Source organism: Lactuca sativa, chromosome 5, assembly GCF_002870075.4.
Source record: "Lactuca sativa cultivar Salinas chromosome 5, Lsat_Salinas_v11, whole genome shotgun sequence".
NCBI classification, from domain to species: Eukaryota; Viridiplantae; Streptophyta; class Magnoliopsida; order Asterales; family Asteraceae; genus Lactuca; species Lactuca sativa.
This window is the reverse complement of record NC_056627.2, coordinates 244,573,354-244,589,256: the sequence shown is the minus strand read 5'-3', so window position 1 is coordinate 244,589,256 and position 15,903 is coordinate 244,573,354.

Sequence of the window (15,903 nt, the reverse complement as noted above, 5' to 3'; positions counted from 1 at the left end):
AACGAAATTTATAGATCATGGTCTCGCCTACATATGGATATAAGAACGTCGAAATGGAGTTCTTATGTAAAAGATATGAATTTTTGTAGTTTGGAAAAAGAGAAGTACGCCCCGCGTACTCGGAAGCAATGCCTTGGATTGACCACGTAGCTTTTATTTTCGCAAGCGACACGTATCTCGCTCAATCAACACGTCCGAAGCTAGGTAGCCACTACGCGCAGCGTACGAAAAGATTATGCCCAACGTAATGGGACTAGCCTCGACGCGTACCTCGTAGCCTCGCCACATCTGAATATCGGATAAGACACAAACTAGTACGCGCCGCATACAAGACCTACACCTAACGTAATGCGGTTTTCAGTCGTACGCCCATCGTACATGAATATTACGTCCAACGTATCGAGGACCAGACCCCTCCTATAAATAGGATGCGAGGCCTCGGGGTTTTGTTTAGAATTTTCAAAATCCTCTCTCCACTTAAACACTCCTTTAAGCCTTTCTAAACATTCGAAATCCCGGGAACCTCCTTACCAACTGAAGCAAGCCCCGAAGTCCTCAATTTTAAGCTGAAACACTGCCCGCATGAAGCCGACTTTTCATCAAAAACTCTCAATTTCATCAAGAAAACTCCTTTCTAAGAAACGTAACGCTGCCCGAATCACCACCTATCAAGTGAGTTTATACCATGGTTGCAGAAATCGGGATTAATCGGCGATTAATCGTGGATTAATCGCTTGGCGTTCTCCAACCGTCGAGGATTAGCGCATTAATCGGAAATTTATGATTAATCGGGTTTGGCGGGATTAATCGGTCTTGGCGGGATTAATCGGCCAACAAAAGTCAAAAAAGTCAAAAAAAGGTCAAATTTTTTTTAATAATTTCAAAAAACCAACTTTCTTTTTTTACTCTAAAATTTTCAAAATTTCAAAATTTCAAATATTATACCAAAATGTTCATATTTTCGTATTTCCAAATTTCCAAATTACAATTTTTCTTATTTTCTATACTTGTTTTTTTCTTAAGATATATTAATATTTAATTAATTTTAATATTTTATTAATAATCTATGGTCTCCGATTAATCCTCGATTAATCCCCGACTAGAATGATTAATCCTTTAACACCAGTCGACCGTCGAGCTACCGTCAAATGATTTTTACAACCTTGGTTTATACCCCTATATTTTCACTATTTTTATAATGTTTTTTTTTTTTGGGGGGGGGGGGGGGGGGGGGGGGGGGATACAAGTAAAATACAAGGAAATCTTGTATAAATAACAAAAAAAATTCAAATAGTTTACGATTGTTATTTTTACTAAAATAAACAAACTATTTTACCAGTTCAGGATTTAATGTAAAAACAAACATATAAACTATAATAGGTATAGTTTATGAGGCATGCATACTTATCAATACAGTTGATGGAACTTACATATTTCTTTTCATATTCAGGATAACTTACGAAACCAACCATATAAATTATAATAAATATAATTTATGAGATATTTACAAAATATCTATTACAAATCTATTTTTCATTATTATACATGTAACTATCAATATAGAATTTGTGAGACACACTTGAAATACTTATTTAAGTATAAAACAAAAGTCCTGAAAAATATAACCACAGTCTCCTTGAAGGAGAGCATGACATTTGTGTATAGATTTATACGGGACTAACAATTCCGCACCAGAGCTGCTTGCAACAGCTAGGTCGGTAGACCTGCGGCGACAATTGTCATCTCATATTTCGACGTCCAAAGAACGTCGTGTTTCATGCGAGGCTTAGGTCATCAAGCATGGTTATGATAACTCATAATTTGGTATTGAATAATACATTTAGTGTAAGAATAAGTAAAAAAAACTTCACATAGTTTTATATAAATAAAACTATAGATGGTGAATCTAGATATTTACAACTTCATACAAATATAAATACAGAATATTATTCTAATATAGATAAAACTTACTTTTTATAGTTTTATATGAATTTAAAACTATACCATGCTATTTCAGAACACAAATATGGGGAAAAACATGTTTACATTCTTCAAAGGAAAAAATTACAGATTTAAATACAAATATGTTTATGAAGTCATCAACTAAATTGTTAACACTCTTTTCAAAATTATTTGTATTTTCAGGAAATCGATAATCAGGTACCCACAGCTTTTGAGGAAGACAGAGTTTTAAATAATTATGTCTTTTAATTATATTTTTTGTGTCAAATATACAATGATTTGAACTAGAATGTAAAGTTATGTTTTATCAACTTAACCTATTAATTTTTGTCACCTAGATGTAAGTAACAAAGTGATGTTGATCGTTCGTTTTGTGACATATTTTTAATATTTTGGGCCTTTTATTTTTAGTTTTAGCATTTTCTTAAATGTATATCGAATGATTGACAAAAAGTCCAACTCGTTTAAAATTTAGTAACGAAGAACTTATACAATTTTAAAGCGATTGAACATCTTGGGAACCATTCGTTATATGAATATATTATACATATATAATGTCAAAAAGGACTAAAAATATGTCACAAAACGAACGATCAGCATCGCTTCTACTGTGTTTATTCAAGCCTTTCTGAAATAGATTTGTAGTGTAGAGTAACAAAAGTTTGGGTAAAGTAAAAGTTGTTTTATTGTAGTCGATGAAAGACAAAGGACATTTGTGTGTATCTATTGATCTCATTTTCAACCGACCACCAATGCCCATTGTGGAATCCTCCTCATATCTTGTTCATCCTACATAAGAATATCCTTTATCAGCTAGGATATGAATATTCCTTTCTTTTTCTAAACTCCATATTCTTGTTATTTTCTTTTAAACATTTTTGTAATAACAACTACTTTTATAACCATATATCAAATTGGCAACTTTCTTGAACATAACGGGTAAACAAGCAAAAACTATACCACAACCAATTTTTGATAACAAAATTAAAATAAAAATGTTTAATAAATATCAGATAAATTTGTCCATAGGTGAAAAAGAAAATGTTTTTAAATACCGGTTTTTAGTTGAACCAATCTAATAATCCGTTCTCATTTCAATTGGTACGACCGTTGACTCAATTGATTCAATCGCCGGTCTACTTCAAATTGTGTACGGTCCGAATAATATTATCCATCGAGCTATTCAATGTTTTATTGAAATATGTTGTTTTTTAATAGGCTAAGTGAAATCCAACTATGTAAACCCAATAAACCGCTTCAAACAATTTTTGACTAGTTTTATCTCATTGGTTCCACCTAGTATTTAAAGAAACCGTTCACTTCAATCCATTTTATAACGTAGATTAAAATTGGTTGTTGTTGAACCGTTATCATCTCTAGTTTCTGGTTCAATCGGCCAGTTCAAAACGGTTTTTAAAACACTGGAAAAAGGTTCTTTTCAACTATGTTGCGTGTATATAAGCGAAAACATAGTTTTTTTTTTTTTTTAATTATAAGTTTAATAGTCTTAAACTCCTAACACCACTTGTGTAACAAACGAAAACATGAACATTTGACCTCTAAGAATGATAACAACATCTGATACCGTTGGTCTAGATATAATGTAGTATGTACTTTTTAATAATCTCTTCGATTGTATGGATGATAGTCTTCTATTCATGTGAAGGTGGTGTTTAGCCTTTAATTTGGTTTAATTGTTTTAACGGTTGAATTTTATTTAATCTTTGAAGAAGCTAGAAAGTAAAATTGCAAAAAATAAGACAACTAAAACCAAATAAAAGCCAAGATTGGCTATCACAACTTTTTTTTTTAAACGGCAAACATAACCAATCTTAAACTACACCTTAAATCCATTTATGTTTACGACGGGACTTGAGCCTTCAACCTCAAGGAAGGAGGGCAACACCGGATACTGCTGAGCCGCTTAAGATTAACGGTACCCAATCAAACGAATTCATGAAAATAATATAAGAAATCCAATAATTCAATTTCTTATGATGGTAAAAACAAACGTCGCTTCCTAAATAAACATATCATTTAACAAGTATTCAAGCACACCACTTCCAATATACTGTCATTTTTTATCTAACCACGATTCTTAATTGAACCAACGTCCTCGGCAATTAAAGAGAGCATGAAACTATCAATATCACCCATTCCACTCAAAAATTTCCTGTCAACCTTTGTTTCACCCTTTAATGTCATAGCTCATCATATTTCAAACCTCTATTTTCGGATTAAAATTTATATTAATCGATCCTCTATATATAGCAGTTATTTCAAAAACTTATATCGGTTACACATTTTAGATGATGACCCTGAAGACTGGAAAGAAGTTTTAGGTCTTGCCTTAGAATAATAGAATGTATCCATGAAAATGGATCTACCTTTGTTTCATAACTTTACCATAATCCCGGCGTGAACTCAAATCCTGCGGGATATTTTTTCATAGACTGTAAATTTTCTAGTCATTGTTGACAACAACATTGGCCACCATGGATACCTTAGCCTCAGACATAAACATCATACATTGAGGCTCTCAAATATATTATAATGGGAATATGAGCATGCTTATGCTGCAAAAGTACCACAACTGGTGGAATGTCATTTTTACTCTACACATTAGCATTATTCAAGACGTGGTTCAATATTTCAGTGACCTTATCTTTCTTAATTTTAGAAAAAAATATGTTTACTTGTTCCTGTTCATGTTGTTTTAAAGTATCTGAAATGTCATCTTAATAATCAACTTCATCTTCCAAATCATCTTTATGCTCACTATCTTCTTCCTTTTTCAGAACCATCATAGCTTTGATAAGCCCTTGTGTATCTTCATCCACTTACTTTCTTCTTTCATGGTAGTGGGGACCCAACGATAAATTTCTCGTACACAAACATCAAAGTGAATTCCTTTATTTTAAACTTCTAGCTTTTTTGAAATAATCGAAGCAAAGCTAGTCTTGATGTAAATCCTTGTGTAGCTTGAATTCTCCTCAAGATCATCATGGATGAACATACCCATACCATCTTAGAAGTAAATTTCTGAAAAGCATAAGTACTCTAAGATGCTTTAAGAATAATATGTTTGAAGTATATGTAATTTTGTGTAAGAGGTGACAATCAAATGTATGGCCACTATTTATATCCATACGAGACAATGTAGACAACTACTAGACAAACGACTTAATCAAAACGTTCTCAACCTTTCTTGTTCTTCGTTGAGTTCGTCGACCTCCATTTCCTTACATCGATACACATAAGATTAGCACAATGGAATAAACAAACTAATCCCGACCTATGTGTATATGTACCCTAGGATCTAGGTTTTACTACTTATAGCAACCTACTTTAAAATCAAACTAAAGAATGATAAAAGACTAACCTTTTGTTTCATTGAATGAGACCTTGTAACTGCCAACTCTTGAAATGGTTGAAGGACCCTTTTGGAGATCAATTCAAAAATCCCTAACCCTCTGATTTTTTATAATAGGAGAGCTATGAGGAGGGTGGATGGTTTTCAGACACGGAATCAACATCAAGGGTTTGATCCCCAGCAATCTATTTATATGCAGCAAATTAATCCTTAAACAATTCAAATACATAAGGATAACCCTTACATTATTCAAAACGTCCCTTATCCTTATCTAAAGATACTCAAAATTGTCCCTAGCTTTCTTCTAGGAGGCTTCTGGAATATTCAAATTAATTTCAAAATAATTTTCAATTAATTTATTAATAAATTAATAACTTATTCTTCTTCATTTCCTTATTGCTAATTGTGTTATGAGTCCAACCAATAAGACCCTATTATTATTAGAAATATTACCAAAAATTCAATGACCTTGGGCACTATTTTAAAAAGTCTCCCACTTGAACAAGTCATTAACTTTAAAGGTCTATACATCCATAAGACCAATAGGATTCATCCAATGCAACTGCCAAACTCTAATCGTATTCAAAATTTTGTCCTTACATAAGTGATAAGTTATTCATTTGTGCTAGATATATGTATGAAAATGAGGCATGGATAAGGGTCAATCCCAATGTTTAAAATTCTATTTCCTGATAACAATTTTTGAAGATCTCCTCTGACTTCTAAATTGAACACATCGATTTAGTTAGGGCTTGACCAAGAAATTAAGATATTAGCACCAAATTAGCGAAGGGACCATAGATATCACTTCGTATTTATGAAAATGCACTAATAAAATTTGACTACAGAGTTTTTGTTTCTTGTCAGACAACACATGGACATACCTTTTATGACTACTAGTTACAAATATCGTTTAAGCACACCAATACATGGCAAATTTTGCAAACGAAACCCCATATGTATCTTTGCTTTAAGAATAAAAGATATTATCATCTTAGAATCACTTGTGATGTGATTTATGACTTAATATATATGTGGAGCTTGCTCCAATACTTAAATCTCTATTTTTAAATACTCATGAGTCTTAGCACAATCAGTATACAATGTCGAATCCATATTGACAAGATACTAATACTCATCACAGTCTTAAATCACTCATTCACTTCCTAGAGTGTGACCAACTACAGATAATTGGATATAATTAATTTTAATATTTTGGATGTGGATTCAACACGTGCAAAAGTGAAACAATAATAAATGATTAAAATTTGTAGCACCAGAATCACTTTATTAAGTCACCACGAAATTATTGGGTTTTGAGCACTATAACACTCCTATGGTGCACATGCAACCCTAAATGCTTTGGATCTATGTTTTCTCTAATTATACATGAATTTTTTTTTCCAAAGCATTCACCCTAACTACCATACAATTGAAGCTATATAATAAAAACTTAGTTTGGATGCTTACCTCTTGAGTAGGGTAGAGTTCTTGACATTTGAAAGCTTGAGCACCTCAAGTGTGATGCCTCTATTGGTTCACAAACACCAAAATGAAAGTGGAGGCTTGAGAGAATATGTTACTAGCACAAAATCAACTTCACCCTCTTCAAAAGTAAGTGGCAACTGATTTTGTCACTAGGAGGGGCTTATTTATAGTGTTACACATGCTAGAGTTACACTTTGTAAACCCTAATGACCCATGACTTTCCACATTCTCATGCTCCATGGATTTAACCTTCATGGACTATCCATGGATTAGTTTATCCCATCTACATAATCATGGATCATTGGCTCGTACTACAAGAATCATTGATTTACATAATCAATACCCATATATTTAATTATTCTCTTTTGACCACAAAATTAATTCTTGATCAATACTAATTAAATAATATGATTTCATATTGATATATTATACTTGTAATATGTTAATAAACCATAAATAACATTATTCTCATAATCCATTCTATCAAATTGCACTGGTGAAGGCAACCTAAAAATAACCATGCTACAATCAGGTCAAGTACATCTCAGTTATAATCCTCTAGGATCCGACTTAGCAATCGTAAGCTTTCAAAAGTTGCTGTCAACTCTGACCCAGTCAGTGACACATCCTTTAGATAAGGGATCATATAATCCTCTGTTCTCAAGATATCAGCTGGAAAAATACATGGAACAATGTCATACTTATTGTCTAGCTGTTTGTTTCCCGATTTCCGATTCGTCTGACATAGAACATATCTAAACACATCAATTTAGTTCTGACCGGGCCTGATACTTAACTGAAAACATAATCATCGAGTGGCCCATGATATTGCTTTTAGTCCTCTTAGGATAAAAGGGAAGAGATAAAGTTTGACATTATATTGTTGTACTAACTACTCATTAAATAATGCTCAACGATACGTTTTATAACATCAAGTTACTAATGCATTTTCATATCATCAATGCACAACTAATTCACAGTCAACAACTCTTATATCTAGGTTTGAAGACTTATATGATATTATCGTCTCACGATCACTCGTGATAAATTCCATGAAGTGATTCAAGTGAGCGCGGGTTGATCCAATACTCAAATCTTATTTGAGAAGTACTCATGAATGGTGAATCAAACTGTTGCTATGCCTAACGCCTTCGACAATCTACAAGCCACTTCATGACAGTCTTCTTTCATACTTACTTCCAATGTATGATCGACTGTGGATAGTTTGAATAATTCTTATTATTCGGGAAGTTAAAACATGAAAGTGAAACACAAGAATAATACTATTCCTATATGGCCCCAAAACTTGTGAGCGTAAATAAAACACCTTTTATTTAATCACCATATTGATTACTCATTATTCATTGTATAATCTTTCGATTGATCAACTTAATAATTGAATTAAAACAATAGTTATCCCATCCTCCAAGCATGCACACTATGTTTACCTATGGTCCTTACTTTGTGAAATAAATCAATTTGATTTCCAATTAAACTCATTGCACAATTCCAAATCTTTAATTGTAAGAATACCAAATTCTTTCCTTTATTAGAATGTGTTAGTTCTAAACTATTATGAAAAGATTCCTTTTGTGCATTCCTTTGGAGATTGTTACGAGACAATTCCATGGAGATGATGTCTCAAATTCAAAGGACATTCCTTTGAACATCCTTATTTGCATAAAAGTTTCTAACTTAGTCATATATTCTTGATATCCAACTCCACTTATGGAAACTTTTCCATAAATGCCATATGAATATCCATTCATAACAAAATCCTATCTATTCAAAATTATATCAATATGGACCATTCATTACTACACTTCCAACTATCCATAAGCAACCAATTCTTAGTGAACCTTAGATTGTCCCTGACACTTGTTTAACCACTTTAGTCATATTTAGTTCTAGTCCTTTTTCCCTCATAATGCCCTAGGCATTTGGAAAATTAGAACACATGAATATTATAGCATATGCAATCGGCCCAACATTCGATGTATATAGGACACGATTCATAATGTCTTACATAAAGACATGATACTTGATCAGTCTTTTGCTATAATATTTTTATTTGCTATGTTCTCACAATTGGAACTATGAAGAGGGATTCCGTAATCATAATCAAATTTCGAGAATGCAATTAACATTTCCATATATTAGAATATCCTTATGTCGAATCTTTTTAACAAAACATTATATATGTCTTTTGACTAAATTTGAAAAAATCTCAATCTAAGCTTTTAGAATTGAAAAATGAAGTATAACTTCCTCTCCCTTAATTATAGCAAAACAACTTTTCCAAACCCTGCAACTTTGCGAATTGAAACCTTTGTTTTCTATAATTAACATTGCTAACTTGCAACATTTATAATAATTATGCTCCCACTAACATAATAATTATTATCTTACTAGCATAACACTTATGCTCCCACTAGCTTTGAGATGTACCCAGAAATAAGCTGGACTTCTATAAATCAATACTTGTTGACTTTCTTACCAAAGTTCAGATTTATGATACAAGACACTTCGATAACTATTTTTATTGGCTTCTAAAACTCATACACCTTTCGTTAGATAGCTCACATGTGTGTCTAAACTATTTCAGAACTTACAACAATAAGTTATGAATCTTTAGACCTTTTTCCATTTCTCATAATTCGAACTATGAAGAGGGATGTAGTAGGCATAATCGAATTTGAGAATGCAAATATTACAAATGCTATCCCCATAAGATCTACTTAGTTAAAGCGTTTCCTCACAATCTTTTTCATGAATTGGAGAGAAACCTTATGACAATTAGATTTTTATGGTGTATGTGTTCGTATCCATGTGAATTTGTCAAAACCATAATCTTAAAACAAGGTTAGTGACAAATACAAACTCATATGGACTAAACCTATCCAATCTTAATTCTTTGCCATCTGGCAGCACAAGAGCCTACCATGTCTTCCAAGTTATTATTCGTGAAATTGAGAACTCATAGAACTCAACTATATAGTCAACCTTTAACTGGCATGGGCACAGAAACAAGAATATGTCAACACTATAGGTTGTAAACCTAAAGTCGTGTGCTAGGGATTAACAATATGTTTACTCTTGATTAGTTCTTAAAACCTTTTAAGATATTTAAGACTCCCACTGACCTCTTGACATATAAGTTTCTCTCTGTCAACAAACATTACTTGACAAAAAATATTCAAGAGTTAGTGCGATTTTGTATCAGGATAAACACTATTGACAATCGGTCTTAGTAGATCTTTGTTTTATCCAAAACATTACAACTTACCAATTTCAAATGTACAAGAGTAGAAAACATTTTACTCTACATTTGTTGACATGTCACTCAATATACAATCTTAGAGGACGACTTTAAGATTTGATTTTGGAACGAAGTATGATTCATCTTAATTGATTTAACCATTTCAACAATTCCTTATTCCTTTCCTTAGCCAAAAAAATGCACTAAGATGTCCTTAGAGGATCAAATTGTGATATAGTTTTCATAATCTTCAAGAAGATTATAAAACACGACACTCAAGTACTCTCCCATCTTTTCAGATTGGAGAAACTTTTATCTTTCTGCCAACTTTGATTCTTCTTATTCGTTCTGCTATACATTGAGACTTTTTCAATGATTAAGAATTATACTTAATCTTGTAAACATAACCATATTTACTAAACTTTAGTAAATCATGACGAATAGTGTTATTGTTCTTTGTGGTGGACCTAACCATCATACAACCAAGTGTACCCGATCATCTAGTCCTTCACTTGACTCACATAAACATGTGAATAAGGAATTAGTCTTAATTTCCCAAAGATGAAGGTTATCATTCATCATACAATACAAGTTGCAGGATTCCAAGTTTCTGTCCAACTGAAACTTAGGTTATGAGAATCATTCCTTATTTGGTAAATTTAGAAACTACCACAAACGAAAGATTCAAATCCAATTTGCTAAAAATACAAATATCATTTTTCACATATGCCATTGCAAGGAAATATAAAATAAGATAAAAAAATTTCTTTATTTATATAATTGCGGAAAAGTTTTCCTTACGATGCAATTACAAATGAAAACTATGTTATTACAAACTTCTAAGCAATCTATCATAACTCTTAAGCAGCAGCTCAAAAATCCGATCATCGAACCATGCGATCGAAATCCATCTCTTCACGATCAGACTCTTCATGCCTTTACTTTAAGCTTCCTTTGATCCTACAAAACATCAAAACTTTTTTGACTTTACCATTCTTATGATCCTTCAGGTAGACATGGTAGCTTCGCAACAAATGCCCCTTCTCTTGGCAATAGAAAGAAATGGACTCTTTGGGAATGGTACATGGGACAATTTCAGACTTAGCCTTTCCCTTTCCCTTGGAAAGATAAATCTTTTCTGGACTTCTAATGTTTCCATTGTCAATGTCCATGGAAGTTTGGGAAGTAGATCTTCTAATCAAATTTGCTTTACAAGTGCGCCAAATCATTGCAGATTCAACAGCAATTAGCAAATATGTAAGATCGATAAGGGACATGGCGTCGTCTGTCATATAGTAGTCTTTAACAAACTGACTATACGACTCAGGAAGTGACTGACGAACCAAGTCAACAGTCAAATTGCTCGACACAACGACTCTTAACATTCTCAGCCTATCAATGTGTGGCTTCATCTCCAAGACATGTGCACACACAAATCTTCCATCTAGTTGTTTGCGAGCCAATAGGGATTGAGTGACCTTGAACTTTTCAAGTCATTGAACTTGTGGGTTAGGGAGAATAAATGGAGGTGGTGGAGGAAGTGAAGTACTATATTTTGGAATATCATCTTCATGTAGAAATCCGTTTCCAACAGATTCAGGAAGACCATAGTTGTCTGACCTAGACATCTATAAAGGGAGAAATTCAAGTTAGTTGATTTAAATCCTTAATATAACACCCAAAACGAAATATTAAGGCTAGGACCCAACATAATATTTTACAATTGCGAAGAGGGATGTCGTAATCCAATTGTAAAATATTTGAAGGTAGGTAAATGATGATTTACCAATTTCCACCATGAAAAACGAAATAGATTATTAAGTTTTAATTGGTTTGAAATTCCTAGATCATTGAGATTCATTGAACTTTTCAATGGCATGTTTAAATCTTGATTGTGTCCTTCAAGTTTGTGACTGTGACGTCGAGGATCACAAAAAAGGTGTGAATAACCATGCAAATTAGCTTGGTACACCCAATGTTATAGATCGCCTAATCAATGTGCCAAATAACCACACACGCTCCATTGATCTATGATTAACATCAAGTTACCCTTTTCCACACATTGTCTGTCCCTGATTAGTGTGCCGGTTAACCACACACGCTCCACAAACGACTTAACAAGGTGCAAAGTGCAATTTCATTGATTAGACCATTTTCACATTTTCCTAAAGTAACTAAGATTGGGAATTTAATAAAATTTTGGTTACTTTATATTTATCATTATACTTTTAATGAGGGAGAATTAATGTCCTATTAAATGGACGATTTATGATAAATTCTAAAACTACGGGCATTAAAGTGTAACTTTTAAATTGACAAAAGGGCATAATAGGAATTGCAAAATTACCTATTTCCTACAATTTCTCACCCTCTCTCCTCTTTCCTTTCATAATCCCGTATTTTATCTCCACCAATCTCTCTCTAGGGTTTCAAAATAAGCACCTCTCTTAATGAATTCGGGTCCTTTTTCTTTCCTCTCTTCCCGTCGATCGCTCCACTACCGTCTTACTCCAACTTCAGGTTTGAATCCACGTATCAAATCAGTGACATTGGATTCTAGTTCCACGGCAATCATCGACGATCCGACATCGTCTTTCGCTTCAGAAGAAGAAAGTCCAGCGAAGATCGGCGCTAGGGAGCCAAGTTGTGAAATTATATCCACCGAAGATCGATGATCCGCCAGGTATCCGAAACCCTATATCTGTTAATTTCGACGATTTCATGACATAGAAGTTATACCGAAGCTTTGCTGGATCTTCAATTACATTCTCAGGGAGCCAAGTTGTGAAATTATATCTACTTGGTCAACTGTGATGTTCATTTACTCGTCTATCTTTACTAATGTTGTAGCATGACCTAGGTTCAGTAATTATGGTATTTAATATCCTTAGATATTAGTTCAAAGGATTAAACCAAGTGGAAATAGTTACAGATTTACAGGGCAAAACAGTGTGCAGTGTTCTCCCACTTGAGTATTTTATTCTTAGGGTTTTGTAATTCTTCTCAAGTGTAACTACTCTATTCTGCCCTGTATTGAATGCACTTTTTAACACTGTAATCCTTTTCCATGAATTGGGTTTAGAGCAATTGGTTATGTATAGAAGTTCCATGTTTTTCATGTTGAAGGATATGACTGCCTAATCAGCTTCTGTATACTCGATATATCTTCCCATTTGAGCAATAAGATCCCACATGCCTTCATCGATATGACATCGGCTTTCGGTTCACCCTCCCCAACTACTAAAATTGGGAAAAAAAACCCCTTTCCATTAAGCTCAAAGGTAACCTTACACTCCCTTCAACCTTTTCATCTAATTTTCGTTCTATTGATTTACATCATCAAAAGTGTATTCATTTATGAATATAATTACAATTATACAAATTCATATGTATATTGTATTTTGTTCAGTATCTTCATTTACTAAATTTGCTTCATTTAATTGATTGTTAATTGTATTTAATTCTGATTTTGGGGTTTTCTATCAAGAACACGAAATGATGAAGTATGAAATTGTTTCAGGAGCGAAGAAAGAACAATATGGAGCACCTCCACCGATTTGTTGGTTCATCGCAGTAGTGGAGTGGCAGGGGCTATTATGGCAACCTCTTCACCACTTCATTTTCTTGTTCCAGTTACTGTCGATGAGAGGGGGAGGAAGCAGAAAGAAAACGACAACAGGGGATATTTGGGTTGCTAGGCGTGTCATAAAACAGTGGGAGAAAATGGAAGGGGTTGTTGCCCTTGGCTAGCCGGAAACCACTAGCAAACACCTCTAGTGGGGATGTTTTTGTTGCACCTCGAAGACAGGACATAAATAAAGGAGTGTGAGAGGAAATAGAAGAATGTAAATTTGTATTTATCTGTGAATAGTAGTGCATTCATGTGTGAATAATAGTGAATGAATAGCAGTGCATTCATGTGTGAATAGCAGTATATTCATTTGTGAATAACATTGAATGAATGTATTTATTTATGATTAGAGGTATTCATTTATTCAATTCTGAATAACAAGGTACTTATTTGTTAATAGCAGTGTATTCATTTGTGAATAACAGTGTGAGCATGTGTTAATGAGTATATTTATTTATGATTAGAGCTATTCTTTTTGTGGAGAAATGATAATTTTTGCAATCTTTTTTATTTTCAACTGATTAAAAAAAGAAATTGGATTACTTGTAAATTGACGTGTATTTATTTGTGATTGGAGTAGTATCAGGTTTTTTGAAAAAAAAATCATTTATGAATACAAATGTACTAATTTGGTGTTCAATTTCTATTCCTTTTTTTGAACACACACACAAAAAAAAAGAAAAAAAAAACGTGAAATAAGAGAAAAGAATTTATTTCTTTTTTGGTAACTGATCCTAAATTTAAGGGAATTTGATTGAATTTTATTTTATTTTAATTTAATTAAAATATACAATTACTAGTATACCCTTATATATTGATTGGTCTAAAATTGTTCTCGCGTTCTCAGCCTTTTAGGTGTTCTCATTTGATCCTCTCCCCATATATATATATATATATATATATATATATATATATATATATATATATATATATTAATAAACTTATAATATTATAAAGTATATGAGTTGAATTTTAACTTTTAAAACTCTAAGGTTTGGAATTTAAATGTTTCAAAATGGAGGTTTCCCATTCAACAGGCATAATCACAACCCCAAATCCAACATAAATAATCACCAAAATAGATACAATTCATACTGATATATGTTTCTAAAAATTTAAACTAACAATTACAAAATTACATCATATCATTATCAAGTTTCATGCCAATAGTCATAACATAACCATCATCTTTGTCTTTTGATAATTGCTTCATGAAAGGATTAGTAGGATTGTCTTCTTTGTTTGGCCTCTACAAGAACAAATATATCACAACCCCAAACTTTTAAATTTTCAAGACTAGGAGGTTTCCCATTCAACATTTCGGATGGTGTCTTAGTGAATTTCTTAGTTGTTAGGAGGCTTAATATTACTTGTTATTTCTAAAGTGTAACATCTTAAACTTATTGGAATCATAACTCAAGTTATCATAGATTGCTCCATGTCCAATAGTAATTATTTTATTCTCTCAGAAACAACATTAAGTTGCAGTGTTCCTGGATGAGAAAATTCTGAGACAATTCCATAATCCTTCAAATGATCGATGAATTCAAGACGCAAGTATTCTCCACCCTATCAAATTGGAGCATCTTGATTGATTTTCCAAGTTTGCTTTCAACTTCCTTATGGAATTCTTTGAACAATCAAAAGGTTTTCTACTTATTCTTCATTAAATAGATATACCCATATCTACTAAAAGAATCAATAAAAGTCACAAAGTATCGTTCAACATGCCTTGTGGTGGATTTGAATGGTCCCCACACATCAATGAGGATTAGATCCAAAATATCCTTGTATCCTTCATTGTTTCCTATAAAAGGAGCCTTTGTCAGAGTAGCATAAGAGAAGCATATTGGGTTTGTAGCTTGCCTAAGAGTAGATGGTTCAGAAGGTGTTGGTTTGAAACCACACTTGTAAGAAAAAAGGATGAAAAAGATAATTATATAATTATGGTTATGCAAATCCGGTCAAAAACATGAAGGATGAAGCTAGGTATGCAATGTGATTGCATAAGAGTCATTAGAGTCGTAGATGGCTAATAACAAGCACTGTCAATAAATATATAGAGAGAGACTTGTAATGCATTGAACATGCAAAGAATTAGAAAGTATATTGCTATTTTGGGTTATGAGTTTTAAGGGGAGAATAACCTTAGAAAAAAAGTCATTTTGTGAGAAAATCGCTAAGGAAGTT